Source organism: Heloderma suspectum, chromosome 14 (genome assembly GCF_057233095.1).
Source record: "Heloderma suspectum isolate Gila_16-S chromosome 14, 16-S_ref, whole genome shotgun sequence".
Lineage (NCBI taxonomy): Eukaryota > Metazoa > Chordata > Lepidosauria > Squamata > Helodermatidae > Heloderma > Heloderma suspectum.
Window position 1 is genome coordinate 23,632,584 of NC_139471.1, and position 18,966 is coordinate 23,651,549.

The 18,966-nt window shown below is 47.6% G+C and overlaps 1 long non-coding RNA gene across 1 annotated transcript in view; it reads left to right on the forward strand.

Moving 5' to 3' along the window:
- The first annotated feature begins 205 nt into the window (after positions 1–205).
- Positions 206–18,966, forward strand: part of LOC146335806 (uncharacterized) — a 37,040-nt gene continuing 18,279 nt past the window's right edge. Inside the window, exons 1-2 of the long non-coding RNA XR_014785876.1 lie at positions 206–422; positions 4,871–5,144. This is a non-coding gene — a long non-coding RNA (uncharacterized LOC146335806). The remainder of the gene's footprint in view (positions 423–4,870; positions 5,145–18,966) is intronic.

The following is an 18,966-nucleotide window of genomic DNA, read 5'->3' on the forward strand; positions in this document are numbered from 1 at the left end:
GATAAGTTATCTTGTCTCCACAGCAACTCACCCTAGGCCTATGAATCGTTGTCCTTGCAAAAGTTGCAGGGCTCTGAGAAGAAGCCGAGGGTGATGGTCCAATAAAAGTTTAATTGATAATGAGCTGACATGTGCGCTAGGCTTGGCTGACGTCACCTATTTAGCCACATTATGATTATAAATGTAACTGGTGAGTGTTAATCTGGGCTGCCTCTGGGTTGACAGAACTGCCTTCGTTGTACACGAATAAACTCGAGTTCGATCTTACCCGCGTGTCCAGAGCTTAATTGGAGGGCAGCTGGGCACGGACCTCCGAATCCAGTTTGGACTTTTACCACAATCTGGTGAACTAGTCAGGAGGGCCCAGCTTTGCTGTGCAATCATGCCCCGCCCGGATGCCTGAACAACCCAGCTGGCACTAGGTGAGTTCACCTTGGGGTCTTTTTGGACAGGCGGGATGGGTGTGCTTCAAAACCAAGGCCAACTCCAAGTAGGGTAAGATTCACTGGGAAAAAAAGGTAAGACCCCCTGGTTGGTTTCCTTTGTTTAAGTAGATCCCCATTAAGTATTGAAAGGTATATACAGGACAGCCTTTACTGGTTGAAGGAGACAATATGGGTGGGGATCGGAGTGTCCTGACGGGGTCATCTCTAGATGTTATGCTTAAGCAATGGAATACTCTGCCAGGCATGGCTGTTTTGAGTAAAAAGCACTTGGTTCTGTTGTGCACAGAAAAAATGGCCAGTTCTTAGTCATTCATGGCCACCAGAAGGATCCTGCAGCCCAAACATCTTAAGAGATCTCCGCCTTGTTCTAGAGGACAGGATACCTGAAAAAATGGACTATTGGTTTCTCTGGGCCGACGTGGCTGAGAAAAGGCAGGCAAAAAGTAAAGCAGTGTCCTTCGCGAGCATACTGTCCGTGCCGCCGCCGCCTTGTCCACTGCCCCCCTACCCAGAGAATCAAGATCTGGCACCATCCCAAAGGATATATCCAGCTATAAATCAAATTCAAGGTGCCTGTACACAAATGTGTCAAATAGGGGTTTTAAATGCCTACCCCGACCCCTGTCCTCCGTTAAGTCTGAATGATGCAGCCAATTGGACAGTCATAACGCAGTATCAAGAACGAATGCACACTGTTCTACAACAAATGGGTCAGAAAACTATAAACTGGTCTAAGGTGCAGGCTGTGACTCAAGAAAAATCAGAATCCCCTGCTGATTTCCTGGTTCGTTTGATTCGCGCTCTGCGCATGTATGGGGGCATTGACCCTGATGAGGCAAGGCATGCTGCCCTGATAGTAGGTATGTTTGTGGAGCAAGCCACTCCTGATATTCAAAAATATTTCAGGGAACACCAGCCAGGGTGGCAGGAAAATAGTGTGGAGATGTTGGCAATAGCAAAGTATGTGTTTGATAGAAGGGCAGAGAAGGCGCAGAAGCAACGGAAGAAGGAGAAAGAGTTAAAGGCAAAGTCGTCGGTGGCAGCCATTACGGGAACAAGGTTCCCGGGGCGTGGCCGAGGGAGAAGACGAGAGTTTGGTCGCGGCCATGGTCAGAGGGGATGTGGTAGAGGAGCAAGTGCATGGACAAATGAGGGAGGATGAGGAAGTGGTTATGACCGGGATGTGTGCCGTTATTGCAAGCAACCTGGTCACTGGAAAAATGAGTGTCCCCAAAAGGGGAATCAAAGGCAAGAAGGGCAGTGGACTGGGCAGTGGCAGGGGCAAGGGCCCACCACTTACCAGGGAGCAGAAAGTGTTGGTACGTCGGAATGATGGGTAGAAGGAGGTCTAGAGTTGGTTGGTGGCAAGAGCGAGAGTCAAACCCCAAACAGCTGGAAATTGAAATTGGCAAAACCTTTTCTGACCCTTAACATAAATGGGAAACCTTATGACTGTCTTCTTGATACTGGTGTTGCAAAGACCATGCTGAATAAAATCACCTTACCCTTTTCTGGTTCCGGAAAACGGGTCATAGGAATTGATAGAAAATTATCCACTGTTCCCTTGAGTCAACCAGTTATGGTTAAAATTGGTGTTTTGCAGCAGATCCTGGTGATGTCAGAAAGCCCAGTAAACCTCTTGGGAAGAGACCTGCTAGCAAAGTTAAATGCTTTTATCAGCTGCAGCCAAGATGGGCTCTATGTCACCCTGCCTTCCTCCAATGTCATGGCTTTTTTGGAGGAGGCCAGTCCCCCAACAGACACAGATCTGCTGGAAGAGCTCAGAGGGCTGCCATCTGAGTACTGGCCGAAAGATTCGGATGAAATCGGGCTGCTAAAATCTGCAGCTCCTATAAAAATTACCATCTGTACTGACATCCCCCACCTCCACGGGTGGAGCAATATCCCATGTCACTGAAAGCCAGAGAATGCATTGGGAAACTAATTGAAAAACTCTTAAAACAAGGTGTCCTAGTACAATTTTTTTTTCCATGTAACACCCCAATTCTGGCTGCCAAAAGAGGGTGGAGCCAGGACAGCCCCCCAGTTACCGCATGGAGCAAAACCTGAGGCTAATCAATAAATTTGTGATCCCAAGACATAATGTTGTCCCAAATCCCACCACCATAATATGCAGCATCCCTGCAAGTGCACGTGTATATATAGTATTAGACCTGATATTTTACTCTGTGCATGCTCAGAGGAAGATTGCAAAACTGATTCAGTTGTATTAGTTAACGCCTTAGGTGAAAGAGGACATAAAATTGCGAAGAGGAAGTTGCAGTGGTGTAAGTCTGAGGTTAAATATCTGGGACACATCCTGTCTTGTGGAACTAGGAAATTATCTTATAAACGTGTGCATGACATGACAAAAATTAATGCCCCCTCTACCAAAACCCAGGTCAGAGCCCCGTTGGGCATGTTGGGGTATTGCAGAGCTCGGATCCCTGGCTTCTCTGAAATTGTGACGCCATGGTTAGAAAGAAAGAAAAAAAAGACGAAGGCTGCAGCCCCAGCACAGTATGAATGGACAAAGCTTGACTCCCAGGCCTGGGAACAACTAAAGACTCTCCTTGTATCTGCTCCAGCTTTAGGTCTCCCAGATTATACTAAACCTATTATTTTATTTGTACATGAGAAACATGATGTGGCTTCTGGGATTCTCTGTCAAAATTTTGGACCTCATAGGAGGCCAGTAGGGTATTACTCTGGGCAATTGGACAGCGCTGCAAAAGGCTATGCCTCTTGTTTGCGCAGCGCTGCAGCCGCGGCACTCATTGTTGAAAAAGTCCAAGACGTTGTACTTGGTCACCCTTTGCAACTCTGGGTACCCCATGCAGTATCCACCTTGTTAACCCAGGATAATACCCAGGATTTTTCCAACGCCCGTTATACCAAATACGAGACTTTGTTGCCCTAAACTCCAGAATTAACTATTTTACGGTGTAACGGGTTAAACCCTGCAACTCTTATGCCTGAGCAAGATCCAGATCTCCCACATGACTGTAAAGCAGTTATTCGTGAAGTGCAAATGCCTAGAGATGATCTGAAAGATACACCTTTGAAAGGTTCTGAATTCATTTGGTTTGTTGATGGGTCTTCCAGGCTGGTGGGTGGAATCCGTAAGACAGGCTGTGCAGTAGTGTCAAACACAGAAGTAGTTGACTCTGGACCCCTGCCAGGAAATAAAAGTGCACAAGCCGCGGAACTGACTGCTTTAGCTAGAGCTTGTGAAAAAGCAGATCTCTGACTGTCTACACTGATTCTAAATATGCTTTTGGAGTTTGTCATGCTACAGATGCCCTATAGAAAGAGCGAGGATTCATCACAGCAGTGGGAAAAACAATTTCTAATGGTCCTGAAATCGACAGGCTGCTGAACGCAATCCATTTGCTTCAAGAATTAGCAGTACTACATTGCAAAGCTCATGGATTGGTAATGACCCTGTCAAACAAGGGAATGCCAGGGCAGATAAGGAGGCAAAATCAGCTGCCCTTCATCCACTGCCTCCTGAACACCACCTCTGCACAGTGATACCAGCCCCACCCTTATTAACATGGTAGGAACTTGCCAGTGCAGAGGAGAAGAAAGTGTGGCAAGCCGCCGGAGCTACACAAGATAGCACTGGAGCCTGGGCTGTCCCACACGGCAGGCTTGTTTTACCAAAAGCAGGTCTAAGGCCAGTATTACAACAGCACCACAGCCAGGGGCGTGTGGGTAGTACTGGGTTGGCAAAGGGAATTTGCAGAGAATGGTTTGCCCCAGGTATACATCAAATGGCTAAGCGGGTGGTTTCTGCCTGCCCTCAGTGTGTGAGGGAGAATGCAAAAGTCATACTGCCTGGGCCCCAAGGCGGAAGGCCATGGGTGTAACTGCCATTTAAATCCATTCAGATTGATTTCACTCATTTGCCCAAAACACAAGGATTCCAGTGGCTGTTAGTCACTGTAGATAAATTATTGAGATGGGTGAAGGCTTTCCCCTGCAGGAAAGCCACAGCCCAAGAGGTGGGGAAACATTTAATGAAGGACATTGTCCCGAGATTCGGCCTGCCTCGGTATGAGTTCTCAGATTTAGGATCACATTTCACTGCTGCACTAACACAGGCCCTGTCAAAATGTTTAGGGGCCACCTGGCATCTCCATACCCCCTACCACCCCCAAAGCGCTGGGCAAGTAGAAAGAATGAAAGCCACTCTTAAAGGGAGGCTGACTAAGATCTGTAAAACTTCCCACCTCACCTGGCCTATTGCACTTCCTCTAGCCTTCCTATCAGTAAGGACCACCCCACATCAGCCCATGGGTCTGTCTCCTTATGAGATTCTATTTGGAAGGCCTCCACCAATTGGCCGAGAATGGGCTGTTCCTCATGTTACCCTGTTAGGAGGGGATGAAGACTTAACTGCTTATATTATTTCGCTCCAGGGCCAGTTCCAGCGTATCCGCAGGCACGTGGGCAACGCGCAACTATTGCCCCTTGATGTGCCAAGTCATCCATTCCTACCTAGAGACGAGGTCCACATTCGCGCATAGACAGCCGAAGGCCTCCAAGAACGTTAGACCGGTCCCCATCTTGTGTCGCTGACCACTCACACAGCAATGAAGCTGAGACGAAAGTCCGCTTAGATCCACTACACCCATTGCTCAAAGAGTCCGTCAAAAGGCTCTTCTGATCCTGCACTTGCAGGAGAGAGCGAAGGTGAGGACCACGCGCAGCAGGGGAACAGCACCGCTAGCCTTCCTCCAGACCCTGTGGACGAAGCAAGGCCAGAAGTGAAAGCAGAGGAGGAACAGGTAGGGGTGTCAGAGAATTTCTCGCCGAAACTTCGGGGGGCCAAGTGCCAACGTATTCGGCCCCCCGAAGTAGTTTCGGGGAGAAATTCTCCGCCCCCCCGCCCCCCCCTGCTATTTGCGTTGCCCTTATTTTCTCCGTAGTCTACATAAATCTTTACATAGACTACAGCGACCAAATAAGGGACACAAATGGCGGATCCCTATGGGGGCCACCATTTGCGTACGTGCTTTTTTTTTTAAGTCACCCGTGATAGGCTACGTGACGATTAACGTAGCCTATCACGGCTGACTTTGCAGATCTAGCCGTGATAGGCTACGTAAATCGTCACGTAGCCTATCACAGGGCGTTTTGTTTTGTTTTTTACTTTTCTTTTGAAGTTCGCAGCTGGGGAGACGGGGCACTTCTCCCCGGCCTGAATTTCGGCCGGGTGAGGCGGGAAGCCTCCCCCCTGGCCTGAATTTCGGCCGGGTGAGGCGGAAAGCCTCCCCCTCCCCGGCCTGAACTTTGGGGGGAGAAGCGAAGCGCCTCCCCCCCACCGCGAAGCAAGCTGCGAGACCAGGTAAGTGACTTTCGTACATCCCTAGGAACAGGCTCATCACGCAAGCACGGACCTGTCTGACTTCTCACAACTCGCACATGCAGTGAGCCAGTGGGAAGCTGCACATGCCCCATCGTCTGACAGCTTGATCAGCTCTGCCAGACGATCTGAGGGTCCACCCACAACCTCAGTGGGTGATTGAGCATTATAACCAGCAGGATCAACCTTTAACATTTTAGATCAAAACAAAGTAAAAAAATTGATCCTATGTGGTGATACTAAGTAGTAGTTAAATTTGGGTTGCTAGCAAAGTTAAGCGTTATGGCGTGCATGTTAAAAAAGAGCTTGTATTGGCAGAATGTTTAGACGTGATGTTTTAATCTACCTTCTATCTTCTTGTATCGGTAGTCCTCGTAAGCCAGTATTACGGACTGATCCTTCCCCAAGTAGCGTTCTGAGTATAACTCAGAGCATCCAACAAACCTTTGCACTTTCAGATTGTTGGATCTGTTTGGCGGTCTCTAAGGCTACCTTGGCTCCAATGCCCTGGGAGGCCAAGCCTTCGAGCGCAGCTAACTTGGCAAGCCCCCTGGTTCCTTTAAAGTCAGATAACAGCACCTGGAAGGATTTGGGGTTTCCAAATGCTCACACATGGTGGTCTGTCATTCCTACATTGGGAACATTCTGTTTTAAAAGTACCCGTGAAGATGGACCGTTTTTGGGTAGATCCAGCTGTCTTTAGACCCAAACCTAGATTAATGAGTATTCCCACCTAAATTGTACTGAATATAGCAACACATGGAATAAGACACACATACTCACATACCCTAATACCGACAGCAGTGCATTATCCTCACCCAGGTGGGTGCCATGTAAAACACCCCCAGGAAAAATTCACATGCACAAAGTCCAGCCCTACTGCGGTGTGTCCAGCACCACATATGGAACCAAGGAATGTAGAAAGTTTAATCTAGTTACCGGGGTGCATACCACAATCTACAAAAGTCAGGGTTGGATGCACCTAAATGGCACCTTCGTGGTAAGATTTCCCGACATCTATGTGCCACGGAACAAGAGGACTGAGTCAAAATACATTTCCTGTGAGGATACTGATTCTGTAACACTGACTAAAAAATGTTCCTGTGGGTCAAAACCTTTAAAATGCATATTCCCACCACTGGGTGGATATCATGCTGATGGTGGCCCAGTACCCCTTGCTCATGAAGCGTCATGGCTAGGTCCCTTTGTAAATGGAAAGGACGCTAAGGCTGGCCATTATTTCATATGTAGGAACCGAGTTTATCAAGCTCTCCCCCCTAAGAGGTTTGGGGTCTGTTATGTTGGAATCATATATCCACCATTTCGACTTTTACTTGGGAACAGGCATGTCTATCATCCCACTTACACAGAGTTGGAAAGAACAAAGAGAGGTGCTAGAAAAGGCATGCTCGATGCAACTCAGAAGTGAGGGAATGACCTATGGCCAGCTAAAAGTAAAAAAGGTAAAGGTAAAGGTGTCCCCAACCAGTCGTGTCCGACTCTAGGGTGCGGTGCTCATCCCCGTTTCTAAGCCGAAGAGCCAGCGCTGTCCGAAGACGCTTCCGTGGTCATGTGGCCGGCATGACTGAACACCGAGGTGCACGGAACGCTGTTACCTTTCCCGCCGAGGCAGTACCTATTTATCTACTTGCAATTTCTTGCAATTTCCAGCTAAAAGAGTTATTGATTATTATGGTCCTGCTACGTGGAAACCTAATATAGTAGCACGAGATCTGACATATCTCACCAGTAGACTTATCAGGCTACAGGCAGTAGTTAAGTATTTGCCAGTCGTACTGCAGATGCCTTGGGCCTGGTTGCTACTCAGATGACGCAAATGCGGGAAGCCATCATCCAGAACAGAATGGGTTTAGACTATCCGCTGGCAGCTGAAGGTGGCCTGTGTGGAAAATTTAATTGGTCTAACTGTTGTCTAAAGGTTGATGACAATGGGGTAATTGTAAAACAATTGGCAGAAGATATTAGGGAAGTAGCGGATGTACCTGTACAAGCCTGGAAAGGATGGAATCCTATAGATTGGTTAACCGGATGGCTCCCAAACCTCGCCTGGTTGAGGCAAGGCTTTCTCGTTGTGTTGGGTATTCTATTTGTGGTATTGTTCTTACCCTGTATCTTTGCATGCTTTACATCTTGTATAAAAAGACAAGTTAGCCAGCAATTTCTTGCTATGTATCAAGGCTTCCCACAAGAAAAGGTAGAAAATCGGAAAGAACGGCTAAAGCAGTGGGCTGACAGCACTCTCTAGGTGATCCAGTGTGAAGAATTCAGCTCCTATTGGATCAAATGAGGGACTGTGGAAAATAATTAAGGCAAGGCCATGTTGATCGGCTTTTTTGTGCTAATGTGGCAGAATCCTCAAAAGCCGATAACTGTTGTCTTTGTTTCTTCTGTACAAAAGAAGAAACTGTTACGACAGTAGAGATAAGTTATCTTGTCTCCACAGCAACTCACCCCAGGCCTAAGAATCATCGTCCTTGCAAAAGTTGCAGGGCTCTGAGAAGAAGCCAAGGGTGATGGTCCAATAAAAGTTTAATTGATAATGAGCAGACCTGCGCGCTAGGCTTGGCTGATGTCACTTATTTAGCCACATTATGATTATAAATGTAACTGGTGAGTGTTGATCTGGGCTGCCTCTGGGTTGACAAGAGCTGTCTTCGTTGTACACGAATAAATACGACTTGGATCTTACCTGTGTGTCCAGAGCTTAATTGGAGGGCAGCTGGACACGGACCTCCAAGTCCAGTTTGGACTTTTACCACAGGACTTAGAGTTATTTCTGGGTTTGGGACTTAGAATGAGTTCTGGGAGTGGCACTTAGGGCTGCTATGAATTCGGTGACCTGTCGGGTTAAACGCTCTCGCATTAAAACGTGATTATCCACACTCACCCATTTTCCCCATTGCGGTGCTTCATTAAATGCATGAGCTCAGCTCACACTTGAGCGCTGTGCTGTTTTCCTGCTCTTAAAGTCGGAGGCTCTCATTGGAGGATCAGAAACTCTTCCTGTTTCTGCTGATTCCACGCCCACCATGCTCACAGCTCTCGACGGCTCTCCATGTCGTCTTCCGGCTCCTGATCGCATAGCTTCCTCAGCACTCAGTGTTTCCTCAGCAACAAGCAAAGGGCTGCATGTGCGTGTGCTTGTCTGATCTCGGAAGCTAGGCAGGGTCGGCCCCAGTCAGTAGTGGGATGGGCGACCGCCTGGGAGTCAGGCTTCCTGCATTGAGCAGGGGGTTGTCCTATCCCTTCAAATGATACTAAATTTTACCCCCTTTTTTAAAAAATTAAGGCGTTATCATCAAAGAATGTCAGGGTGGAAACTGAGCCCAGAGACCCTCAGAGCAGTTCGGATTCTGAGGAGGAACAGCAATCCATGGGAGAGGAGCCAGTTCATCCCTCACAGGCTCAGCACCTGGCAGAGATTCCTCCTGCCAGCATTCCTAAGATAGATAGTGACCCTGGCAGTGAGGGAGTGCGGGAAGGGGGCTTCTTAGATGCTCGACGCAGACGCAAAGAGCAATGAGCAATGGAGGGCATGGAAAGGAGGTGTAGCACCCGTTTGGCGCGCAAGCAACGGCCGCCTCCCATGGACCCAAGGGAAAGAGGGAGAATCTCTCCCTAGCCCATAAGTTCTGGGTCTTCAAGTGACTCTCTTTCAAATGGGGATCAACTGCCTACTTGAAGCTTAGGCCACCCTGCTGTTCCTTGCTTTAGTCGCTGGTGATTAGCATCTGAAAGAGTCATTAAGGTGTAACAGGATTAAAGCTTTGAAAAGAAATCCCTTCGTCTGTGTCTTGAGTTGGCTATTGGAGTCTACTGAGAGAGGCTGCCAAGGCGCTCCTGACAAAGAATCGTGGCTTCTCCGCGATTTTTTTTTTTTCTAATTTAGGCATGATCTTTGAAAATTTACCACTATACCACTGGAGGTACAGTCCCTGCTTTGCATGCAGAAGGTCCCAGGTTCAAGGCCTGACATCCCTATTTTTTAAAGAAGGACCAATTCGTAGCAGGTGATGGAAAACACCTTTCTCTGTCGCCGAGACCCTGGAGAGCTGCTATCACTCAAAGCAGACAATACCAAATGCACTGGACCAAGGGCATGAGTCCAGATAAGTCAGCATCATGTGTTCCAAGGGCCCCATAGAGCTCGGGGGTATTTATTTATTTATTTGATTTATTCGCCGCCCATCTGGCCGGCTACCTGGCCACTCAGGGGGAGAGGACATGCTTGACCTGTAGGAGGCCTCAAGTTCATCTCCAGTTGAACTTGGATCACAAGTTGAACTTGGATCACAAATGATTGCACAGCATCAGGTAGCTGTGCAAAAGACCACCCCACCCCCTCTGAGATCCTGAAGCACAGCCCCCAGTCAGCACAGGCACTATTGGCACTGATTCACAAGTGGCCTGACTTGTTCCAAGGAAGCTTCCAATGAAACATGAACCACATTTTAATAGCAGGAGGGAGGTGGACCTGGTGTGGCATTTTGCATCTGTGGAATGGGCATGGGCATCATAAAGTTAGCACATCAGGGCATGTGCCCCAAATCTCCAGAGCTGTGCAGCCAATTTTTGATCCACCCCAATGACATAATTTGTCTTAATACCAGCCTACTTCTTCCCTCTGAGCTCAGTAGCCTTTCAGTGACTTGGAGTCCTTGGAATTATTCTCATGGGCACATAAACTTGAAACCCATTTTGTGGGAATGATGGTCCTTGCAGCTGACAAGGCAAAACTAGCTCTGCGTGTCATGGACTATATAAAAAGTAGGGGCCCCAATATATTTCTGATCAGGAGATTCAAATATTTATAGTAAGGGGGGAATGCCTAAAGCCTTCTGCTGTCTTCATCAATTTTTCCCTCGCTGCTGCCCTGCCACACAATCCTTGCCACATTACCTTTCATCCAGGGGAGTCCAATTTTCCTAAGGATTCCCTGTGGGCCCACCTCGCCTATTAACGTGAAGCAAAAGTCTTACATTTTTCAGAGAACACAAGTGACGCTGATGGGGTGGGGGCCTGACCGGTGGGCTGGATGGGAGCCCCTCACCCTCGGGCCTGGTCTGAAGGAAGACCTTCCTTCTTTCTGAAGGAAGACCGGGACAATCATCTACACAAACTGAATGCAGTGAAGTGGCTCACAGGCAATTCAGCCTCCAGGTATTTCATGATCTGGCAGAAGTCTGCCAGTGAGGCCAAAGAAATGATATTAAATTTAGTTGTTATTATTTATTCAGACTGCTTATATGCTGCTTGATAACATAAGATCTCTAAGTGGTTTCCTTAAGAGAAATGTATTTTATAAAAGCCAATACTGAAACAATATAAAAAATAAATATATTATGCATCTTTACATTTAAAAATGCAGGGTTGCTGTTTTTTACATGCAAATTGCATCAGCTGAGGGGGCTGATAATGAATGGCATCAAAGCAGGCAAGGAGAGGGAATTTAACACTTTCCTCCTGTGCTGTATTCCTGCAAGGACACATGTAACATGACCCTAACTCTCACTTCATAGTTTTCTAGTCTTGAAGGAAAAAAGACAAGTTCCTACATCAGATGGCGGGTTTGTTTGCTTTTTACTGCTCACTTGCCACAGAGGCCTGGCAGGAAAACAGCACCCTCAAATCTTGCAGACGGCAGCAATGCTTTGAAAGAGGTGGGTGCCCGGTAGAGAGACATCTTTGGGTTTTTTAGGTACTGGTTTAAGCACAACACAGAAAATGTTAACAAACGTTGCTTCTGTATACACACATCCCAGCTGTCTGCATCTGCAAAGGAAAAGTTATTTTTACAATGAATAATAATGCACAGACGGCCAGCGTGCCCTCCCCCAAAATACAGGAGCCGCCCTGGGAATCTATTTCAAGCATATTTCTATAATAATAGTTTCTATAGTTTTATTATAGTCTGCAGAGCATGGATTTAAGAGAGGTTAGGGGAAAATGGAGCTCCCTGTATAATGAAAGACAGTATAGAATTCACTTTTAATAGACACATAAACCTGCCTCAGTGATGAGAACAACTGTTTCCTCACGTTTCTAGCTCTTCAAAATATCTTTGAAAAGAAGGTGGGTTTGGTTTCCCAGAACTTGCTACACATCACCAGGCTTATCTGCAGACCTGTACTAAATGTGGGTCTTTTCCACTTAGACTTGGTTTTCCTCCTTGGTCGGTTTTGGGATCGTCCTGTCCGGCACCTCTCTCCAAATGGATGGCATTCGGTTCTCAGCATGTTAGAGTGGACAGGGCTCCTACCACAATCTCGGCAGCCTGGGATGTGTGTTGTATACTATCATGCCAATTGCAGTTTGACCCATTTTCCCATGCCAAATTGACTATATGGGGAAACCCAGATTTAAAAACCGGAAAGAAAACGTTCTTGTGGCGGACCTAGACAGATAAAATGATTTTTACCTTGGATCAATTATTATGTGCTGATGATGAGTTTTTGCCATTTTCGGTTTTGCGAGATAAATTTGATTTGCCTGCTATAGCTGAATGGCAGCATTTGCAATTGCAACACTTGTTGCAATTGCTAATTCTTAGAATCTAGATTCAGTCCCACTGCTTTCACATCCTCAGAGTCCCCTTTGCTATTGGAAACATTTATTGAAGCTGATCAGGTAAATCAGTCCATGATTCATGCCTATATATACTTATTATCACTGAATAAATACGATATACAAGGTCTTCAGCAGGCAACTGGAATGTCCTATTTTGCCTACCCAGTGGATCACTGCTTTGGCGTCTGTATCTGATGTGTCTGTGGATCTTCGGTTACATCTTATTCAGCAAAAACTCTTGTTCCATCCCTATTGGATGCCACAACATCTCTTTAATAAAGGTTTGTTTAATTTAGCTAATTGTTGAAGGTGCAATACATTTAATGCTTCTTTTAATCATATGTTTGGGGAATGCTTGATAGTTGCCTCCTTTTGGGAGGAAGTCATTATATGGGTAAACTTTGTATTGGAACACTCTTAAATAGCTATTGATATACATGTTCTTTTAAATTATTTACCTGCTTTTTGGAATTTAACACGTGGTCAGTGTAAATGGATTTTCCATGCCCTCTTGAGTGCCAAAACATTGATTCTACAATACTGGAAGGATAAATGTTCATCTCCTATAATGCAATGGATTGAAGACCCAACAATACTAGCAACATTCAGAAGAGTGGTATCAATCATAGAATAGTAGGGTTGGAAGGGGCCTACAAGGCCATTGAGTCCAACCCCCTGCTCAATGCAGGAATCCAAGTCAGAGCATCCCTGACAAATGGCTGTCCAGCCTCGTCTTGAAGGCCTCCAGTGTGGGAGAGCCCACCACCTCCCCAGGTAATTGGTTCCATTGCCGTATTGCTCTGACACTCAGGAAGTTTTTCCTGATGTTCAGTCGGAATCTGGCTTCCTGTAACTTGAGCCCATTATTCCGTGTCCTGCACTCTGGGATGATCAAGAAGAGATCCTGGCCTTCTTCTCTGTGACAACCTTTCAAGTACTTGAAGAGTGCTATCATATCTCCCCTCAGTCTTCTCTTCTCAAGGCTAAACATGCCCAGTTCTTTCAGTCTCTCTTCATAGGGCTTTGTTTCCAGTCCTCTGATCATCTTTGTTGCCCTCCTTTGAACCCTCTCCAGCTTGTCTGCATCCTTCTTAAAGTGTGGTGCCCAGAACTGGACACAGTACTCCAGATGAGGCCTAACCAGTGCTGAGTAGAGGGGAACTAGTACTTCCCGGGATTTGGAAGCGATGCTTCTATGAATGCAGCCCAAAATAGCATTTGCCTTTTTTGCAGCCACATCACATTGTTGGCTCATATTCAGCTTGTGATCGACGACAATTCCAAGATCCTTCTCGCTCGTAGTGTGGTTGAGCCACGTATCCCCCATCTTGTAACTGTGCATTTGGTTTCTTTTTCCTAGGTGCAGAACTTGGCATTTGTCCCTATTAAATGCCATTCTGTTGTTTTCTGCCCAGCACTCCAGTCTATCCAGATCACTTTGAATTTTGTTTCTGTCTTCCAAAGTATTAGCTATCCCTCCCAATTTTGTGTCATCTGCAAATTTGATCAGCATTCCCTGCACCTCCTCCTCCAAGTCATTAATAAAAATGTTGAAGAGCACTGGGCCCAGGACTGAGCCCTGCGGTACCCCACTCGTTACCTCTCCCCAGCTTGAGAAGGTCCCATTGATAAGCACTCTTTGAGTCCAATTCTGTAGCCAGCTGTGGATCCACATGATCGTTGTTTCATCTAGCCCACTTCGAGCTAGTTTGCTCATCAGGATATCATGGGGCACTTTGTCGAAAGCTTTGCTGAAGTCGAGGTATATGATGTCTACAGCATTCCCACGGTCTACAAGGGAGGTGACTTGATCAAAAAATGAGATCAGATTTGTCTGGCAGGACTTGTTTTTGACAAATCCATGTTGCCTTCGAGTAATCACGGCATTGTTGTCAAGGTGCTTCCAGATGGATTGCTTTATGATCTGCTCCAGAATTTTCCCAGGGATTGATGTCAGACTGACTGGTCTGTAGTTCCCAGGTTCCTCCTTTTTACCCTTTTTGAAGATAGGGACAACGTTAGCCCTCCTCCAGTCATCTGGCACTTCCCCGGTCCTCCATGATTTCTCAAAGAGAATAGACAGCGGTTCTGAGAGTTCTTCTGCCAGTTCCTTTATGACTCTAGGATGCAGTTCATCTGGCCCTGGAGATTTGAACTCATTCAAAGTAATGAGGTGTTCCTTGACCATATGCCTGTCGATCTCACACCATAGGAACCTGGAATGTAAGATCTATGAGCCAGGGCAAATTGGATGTGGTTATTGGGGAGATGTCAAGATTCAATATAGACATTTTGGGTGTCAGTGAACTGAAATGGACTGGAATGGGCCACTTCACATCAAATGACCACCAGATCTACTACTGTGGACAAGAGGACCACAGAAGAAATGGAGTAGCCTTCATAAGTAATAATAAAGTGGCTAAAGCAGTGCTTGGATACAATCCAAAAAATGACAGAATGATCTCAATTCGAATTCAGGGTAAGCCATTTAACATCACAGTGATCCAAATATGCACCCCAACCACAGATGCTGAAGAAGCAGAAGTAGATCAGTTCTATGAGGATCTGCAGCACCTACTGGATAGTACACCAAACAAAGATGTTATTTTCATTACAGGAGACTGGAATGCTAAGGTGGGTAGTGAAACGACACCTGGAATTACAGGCAAGCATGGTCTGGGAGAACAAAATGAAGCGGGACATAGGCTGATAGAATTTTGCCAAGACAACTCACTGTGCATAACAAACACTCTCTTCCAACAACCTAAGAGATGACTTTATACATGGACTTCACCAGACGGTCGACACCAAAATCAGATTGACTACATCCTTTGTAGCCAAAGGTGGCGGACATCTATGCAGTCGGTAAAAACAAGACCTGGAGCTGATTGTAGTTCAGATCACGAACTTCTTATTGCACAATTTAGAATCAGACTAAAGAGAATAGGGAAGACCCACAGATCAGTTAGATATGAGCTCACTAATATTCCGAATGAATATGCAGTGGAGGTGAAGAATAGATTTAAGGGACTAGATTTAGTAGATAGGGTCCCGGAAGAACTGTGGACAGAAGTTCACAACACTGTTCAGGAGAAGGCAACAAAAAACGTCCCAAAGAAAAAGAAAACCAAGAAGGCAAGATGGCTGTCTGCTGAGACACTGGAAGCAGCCCAAGAAAGAAGGAAAGCAAAAGGCAACAGTGATCGGGGGAGATATGCCCAATTCAATGCAAAATTCCAGAGGTTAGCCAGAAGAGATCAGGAATTATTTTTAAACAAGCAATGTGCGGAAGCAGAAGAAGATAATAGAACAGGAAGGACAAGAGCCCTCTTCCAGAAAATTAGAAGATGTGCAGATGATACCACTTCGATGGCTGAAAGCGAGGAGGAGCTGAGGAACCTCATGACGAAGGTGAAAGAAGAAAGTGCAAACGCTGGGTTGCAGTTAAACCTCAAAAAAACCAAGATTATGGCAACCAGCTTGATTGATAACTGGCAAATAGAGGGAGTAAACGTGGAGGCAGTGACAGACTTTGTCTTTCTAGGCGCAAAGATTACTGCAGATGCTGACTGCAGCCAGGAAATCAGAAGATGTTTACTTCTTGGGAGGAGAGCAATGACAAATCTTGATAAAATAGTGAAGAGCAGAGACATCACACTGACAACAAAGGTCCACATAGTTCAAGCAATGGTATTCCCCGTAGTAACCTATGGCTGCGAGAGCTGGACCATAAGGAAGGCTGAGCGAAGGAAGATAGATGCTTTTGAACTGTGGTGCTGGAGGAAAATTCTGAGAGTGCCTTGGACTGCAAGAAGATCAAACCAGTCCATCCTCCAGGAAATAAAGCCAGACTGCTGGCTTGAGGGAAGGATATTAAAGGCAAAACCGAAGCACTTTGGCCACGTAATGGGAAGACTGGACACCCTGGAGAAGATGCTGATGCTAGGGAAAGTGGAAGGCAAAAGGAAGAGGGGCCGACCAAGGGCAAGATGGATGAATGATATTCTGGAGGTGACGGACTTGACCTTGGGGGAGCTGGGGGTGGCGACGGCCGACAGGAAGCTCTGGCATGGGCTGGTCCATGAAGTCACGAAGAGTCGGAAGCAACTGACCGAATAAACAACAATCTCCAGTTAAAAAAAATGTGGGAGCGGAAAGGGTGACTTCAGTCCATACCCGGCTTCCAACAATGTAATACTAGGTAAGCTGGCCACAGGTGGAGCGAATGAAGCCCCAGCCTCAAAGGACTGCCCCTTTGGGCTTTGCACAGGAGTGCCCCAGCAAAGGTGCTGAGTGGCGCATGTCAGCAACTCCTTGACAGGATGATGGTTCAGCAGCACCGGCCGCCCACGGCGCACCTCCTCTAGAACGGCCGCCCAGGTGCCAAACAGTTTCATGGACAAGACCAGGTGGCCTCTGAAGCCCTGCGGCGCAGCCGCCTGAGTGAGGGTGAGGCCATTTCAGTGGAGGAAACGGAGGGGAAAGCCACTGGTTCTCTTCCAGCGGCTCACAGAAGGCTCCTTTCTCCTTCAGCGCTGGCACGCGGGCTGGGCTTTACTCATCACTGGTTGGACTCATTAAGGGAGCAGTTGCGGGAAATCCGAGAACGACCCTTTCCCTTCACCCTGAATACAACCCCAGCTGTCATGGCCCGATATGATCCAATTGCAAAACTGCACCTGTTTGCTTGCACTTCTCGTCCCAGAAACAGGGCCCAAGTGGGGCCCCTGACAGGCATACCCCACAGCAGCAGCGGTGCTGGGTGGCCAAGAGCCGCTGTCATTTCAACTTCCCACAATGCCCCAGAGCAACGCTATGTCAGGGGCATTGTGGGAGCCAGTGAGGAAGGAGGTTGTGGCATTTTCCTTCTCACAACAAGGAGGAGCCGCAACAAGGAGGAGCCGCTGAGGCGTGGGCCCCCGGCAGCAGCCCAGCCAAGCCTACCTTGACGCCAACCCGGCTCGTAACATTTGCCTCAGGTACAAGGCGAGCCGTGTGGCCCCAAAAGTTCTGCTGTGGCTTGGATTAGACGCTGAGCTGGAGCAGCAGAAGAAAAGTCCTCTTTCCCTGCTGCTCCAGGAGTAGCAGCAGTGGGATGGAGGAAGGGAAAAGGACCTCAGTCGAGTTTCCCCAGAGCCTAGATCGTAGCCAGAGCAGCAGGCCAGGTGCCCAATGAGGGGGGGGAAGGCAGCACCAAGCCAGGTAGGTGAATGGGAGTCGGGTAGGCAGGCAACAGAAAGGGAGGTTTCAAAGCGGGGATGGGCAACACACATGCTGCATGCGCCCTGCCCGTGGCTGTTTTGCCGGGGCGGGAGCTGTATTCATCTGCCACTGCTGCGGCTGCTGAATTTGCAGCGGCAGCAAAAATGACGGTTTTGCAGGGAAACAAGGGAGGCGCTCCCACATTTCCCCTGCAAAGAAAATAATCAAAAACATCAGTGGCGGTGATGCAAATTCAGTAGCGGAGGTGTGGGGTGAAGCGCTCAGTGGGTTCTGCAGGTGCCAATGCAGCCCCCAACACCTAGAAGTTGCCCACCCGATTGAAAGACTCCCTGTGTGTGCTTGTGTGGATCGGATCTGGTCACACTTCTGGTAATATCAGCAGGACAGCCTAGAAGACAATTTTCTGAATCTTGGTGTACAGCGGTTTTGCCACCAGATAAATGGTGCCCTGTGTATGCTCTGACATCACCCGGAGATACTTTTATTTTTAAATTATTATATTTATATCCTGCTTTTTTCCCCCCTTCTTGCATACATAGAATCATAGAATAGTAGGGTTGCAAGGGGCCTACAAGGCCATCGAGTCCAACCCCCTGCTCAATGCAGGAATCCACGTCAGAGCATCCCTGGCAGATGGCTGTCCAGCCTCTATCTGAATGCCTCCAGGGTGGGAGAGCCCACCACCTCCCCAGGTCATGATTTCCATTGTCTATTGCTCTAGCAGTCAGGAAGTTTTTCCTGATGTTCAGCTGATTTTTTATCTTACAACAACTCTGCAAGGTAGATTAGGCTGAGAGTCCGTGACTGGCCCTAAGTCACCCAGTCAGCTTTATGGCCAATTGTGGGCTAGAACCTGGGTCTCCTGAGCCCTGGTCCAACACTCTAACCGCTACACCACACGTGCCCTGCCAGCTCTCACCAGCTTGCCTGGATTGCAGATGTTGATGCTGGGAGTAATGGTTTGGGTTGGCTCACCAGCTACGGCCATTCCTGGAGAGGGATACAGTAGTACGTGCACCTTCCCATTTGGATTACTGCGATGTGCTGTACATGGGGCTGCCCTTGATGTCCAGTACTCCAGTCACCATTGCACAGCCTTCCCCAGCCTGGCACCCTCCAGATGTGCCAGCAGCAGCATGCTGAGAGTTGTAGTCCCCACATCTAGAGGGCCCCCAGTTTGGAGAAGGCTGATTTAGGGAGAAGCCAGTTGTGCTGGGCATCGTGGGCTGCCATCAGCCCCAAAAGGGTGGGCGCAGTTCAGTGTGAGCGGAGCAGGGAATGGCTCCAACCGCCAACATACAGGAGGGGGGGTGCCTCTGTGTGGATCCGCTTAGGAAA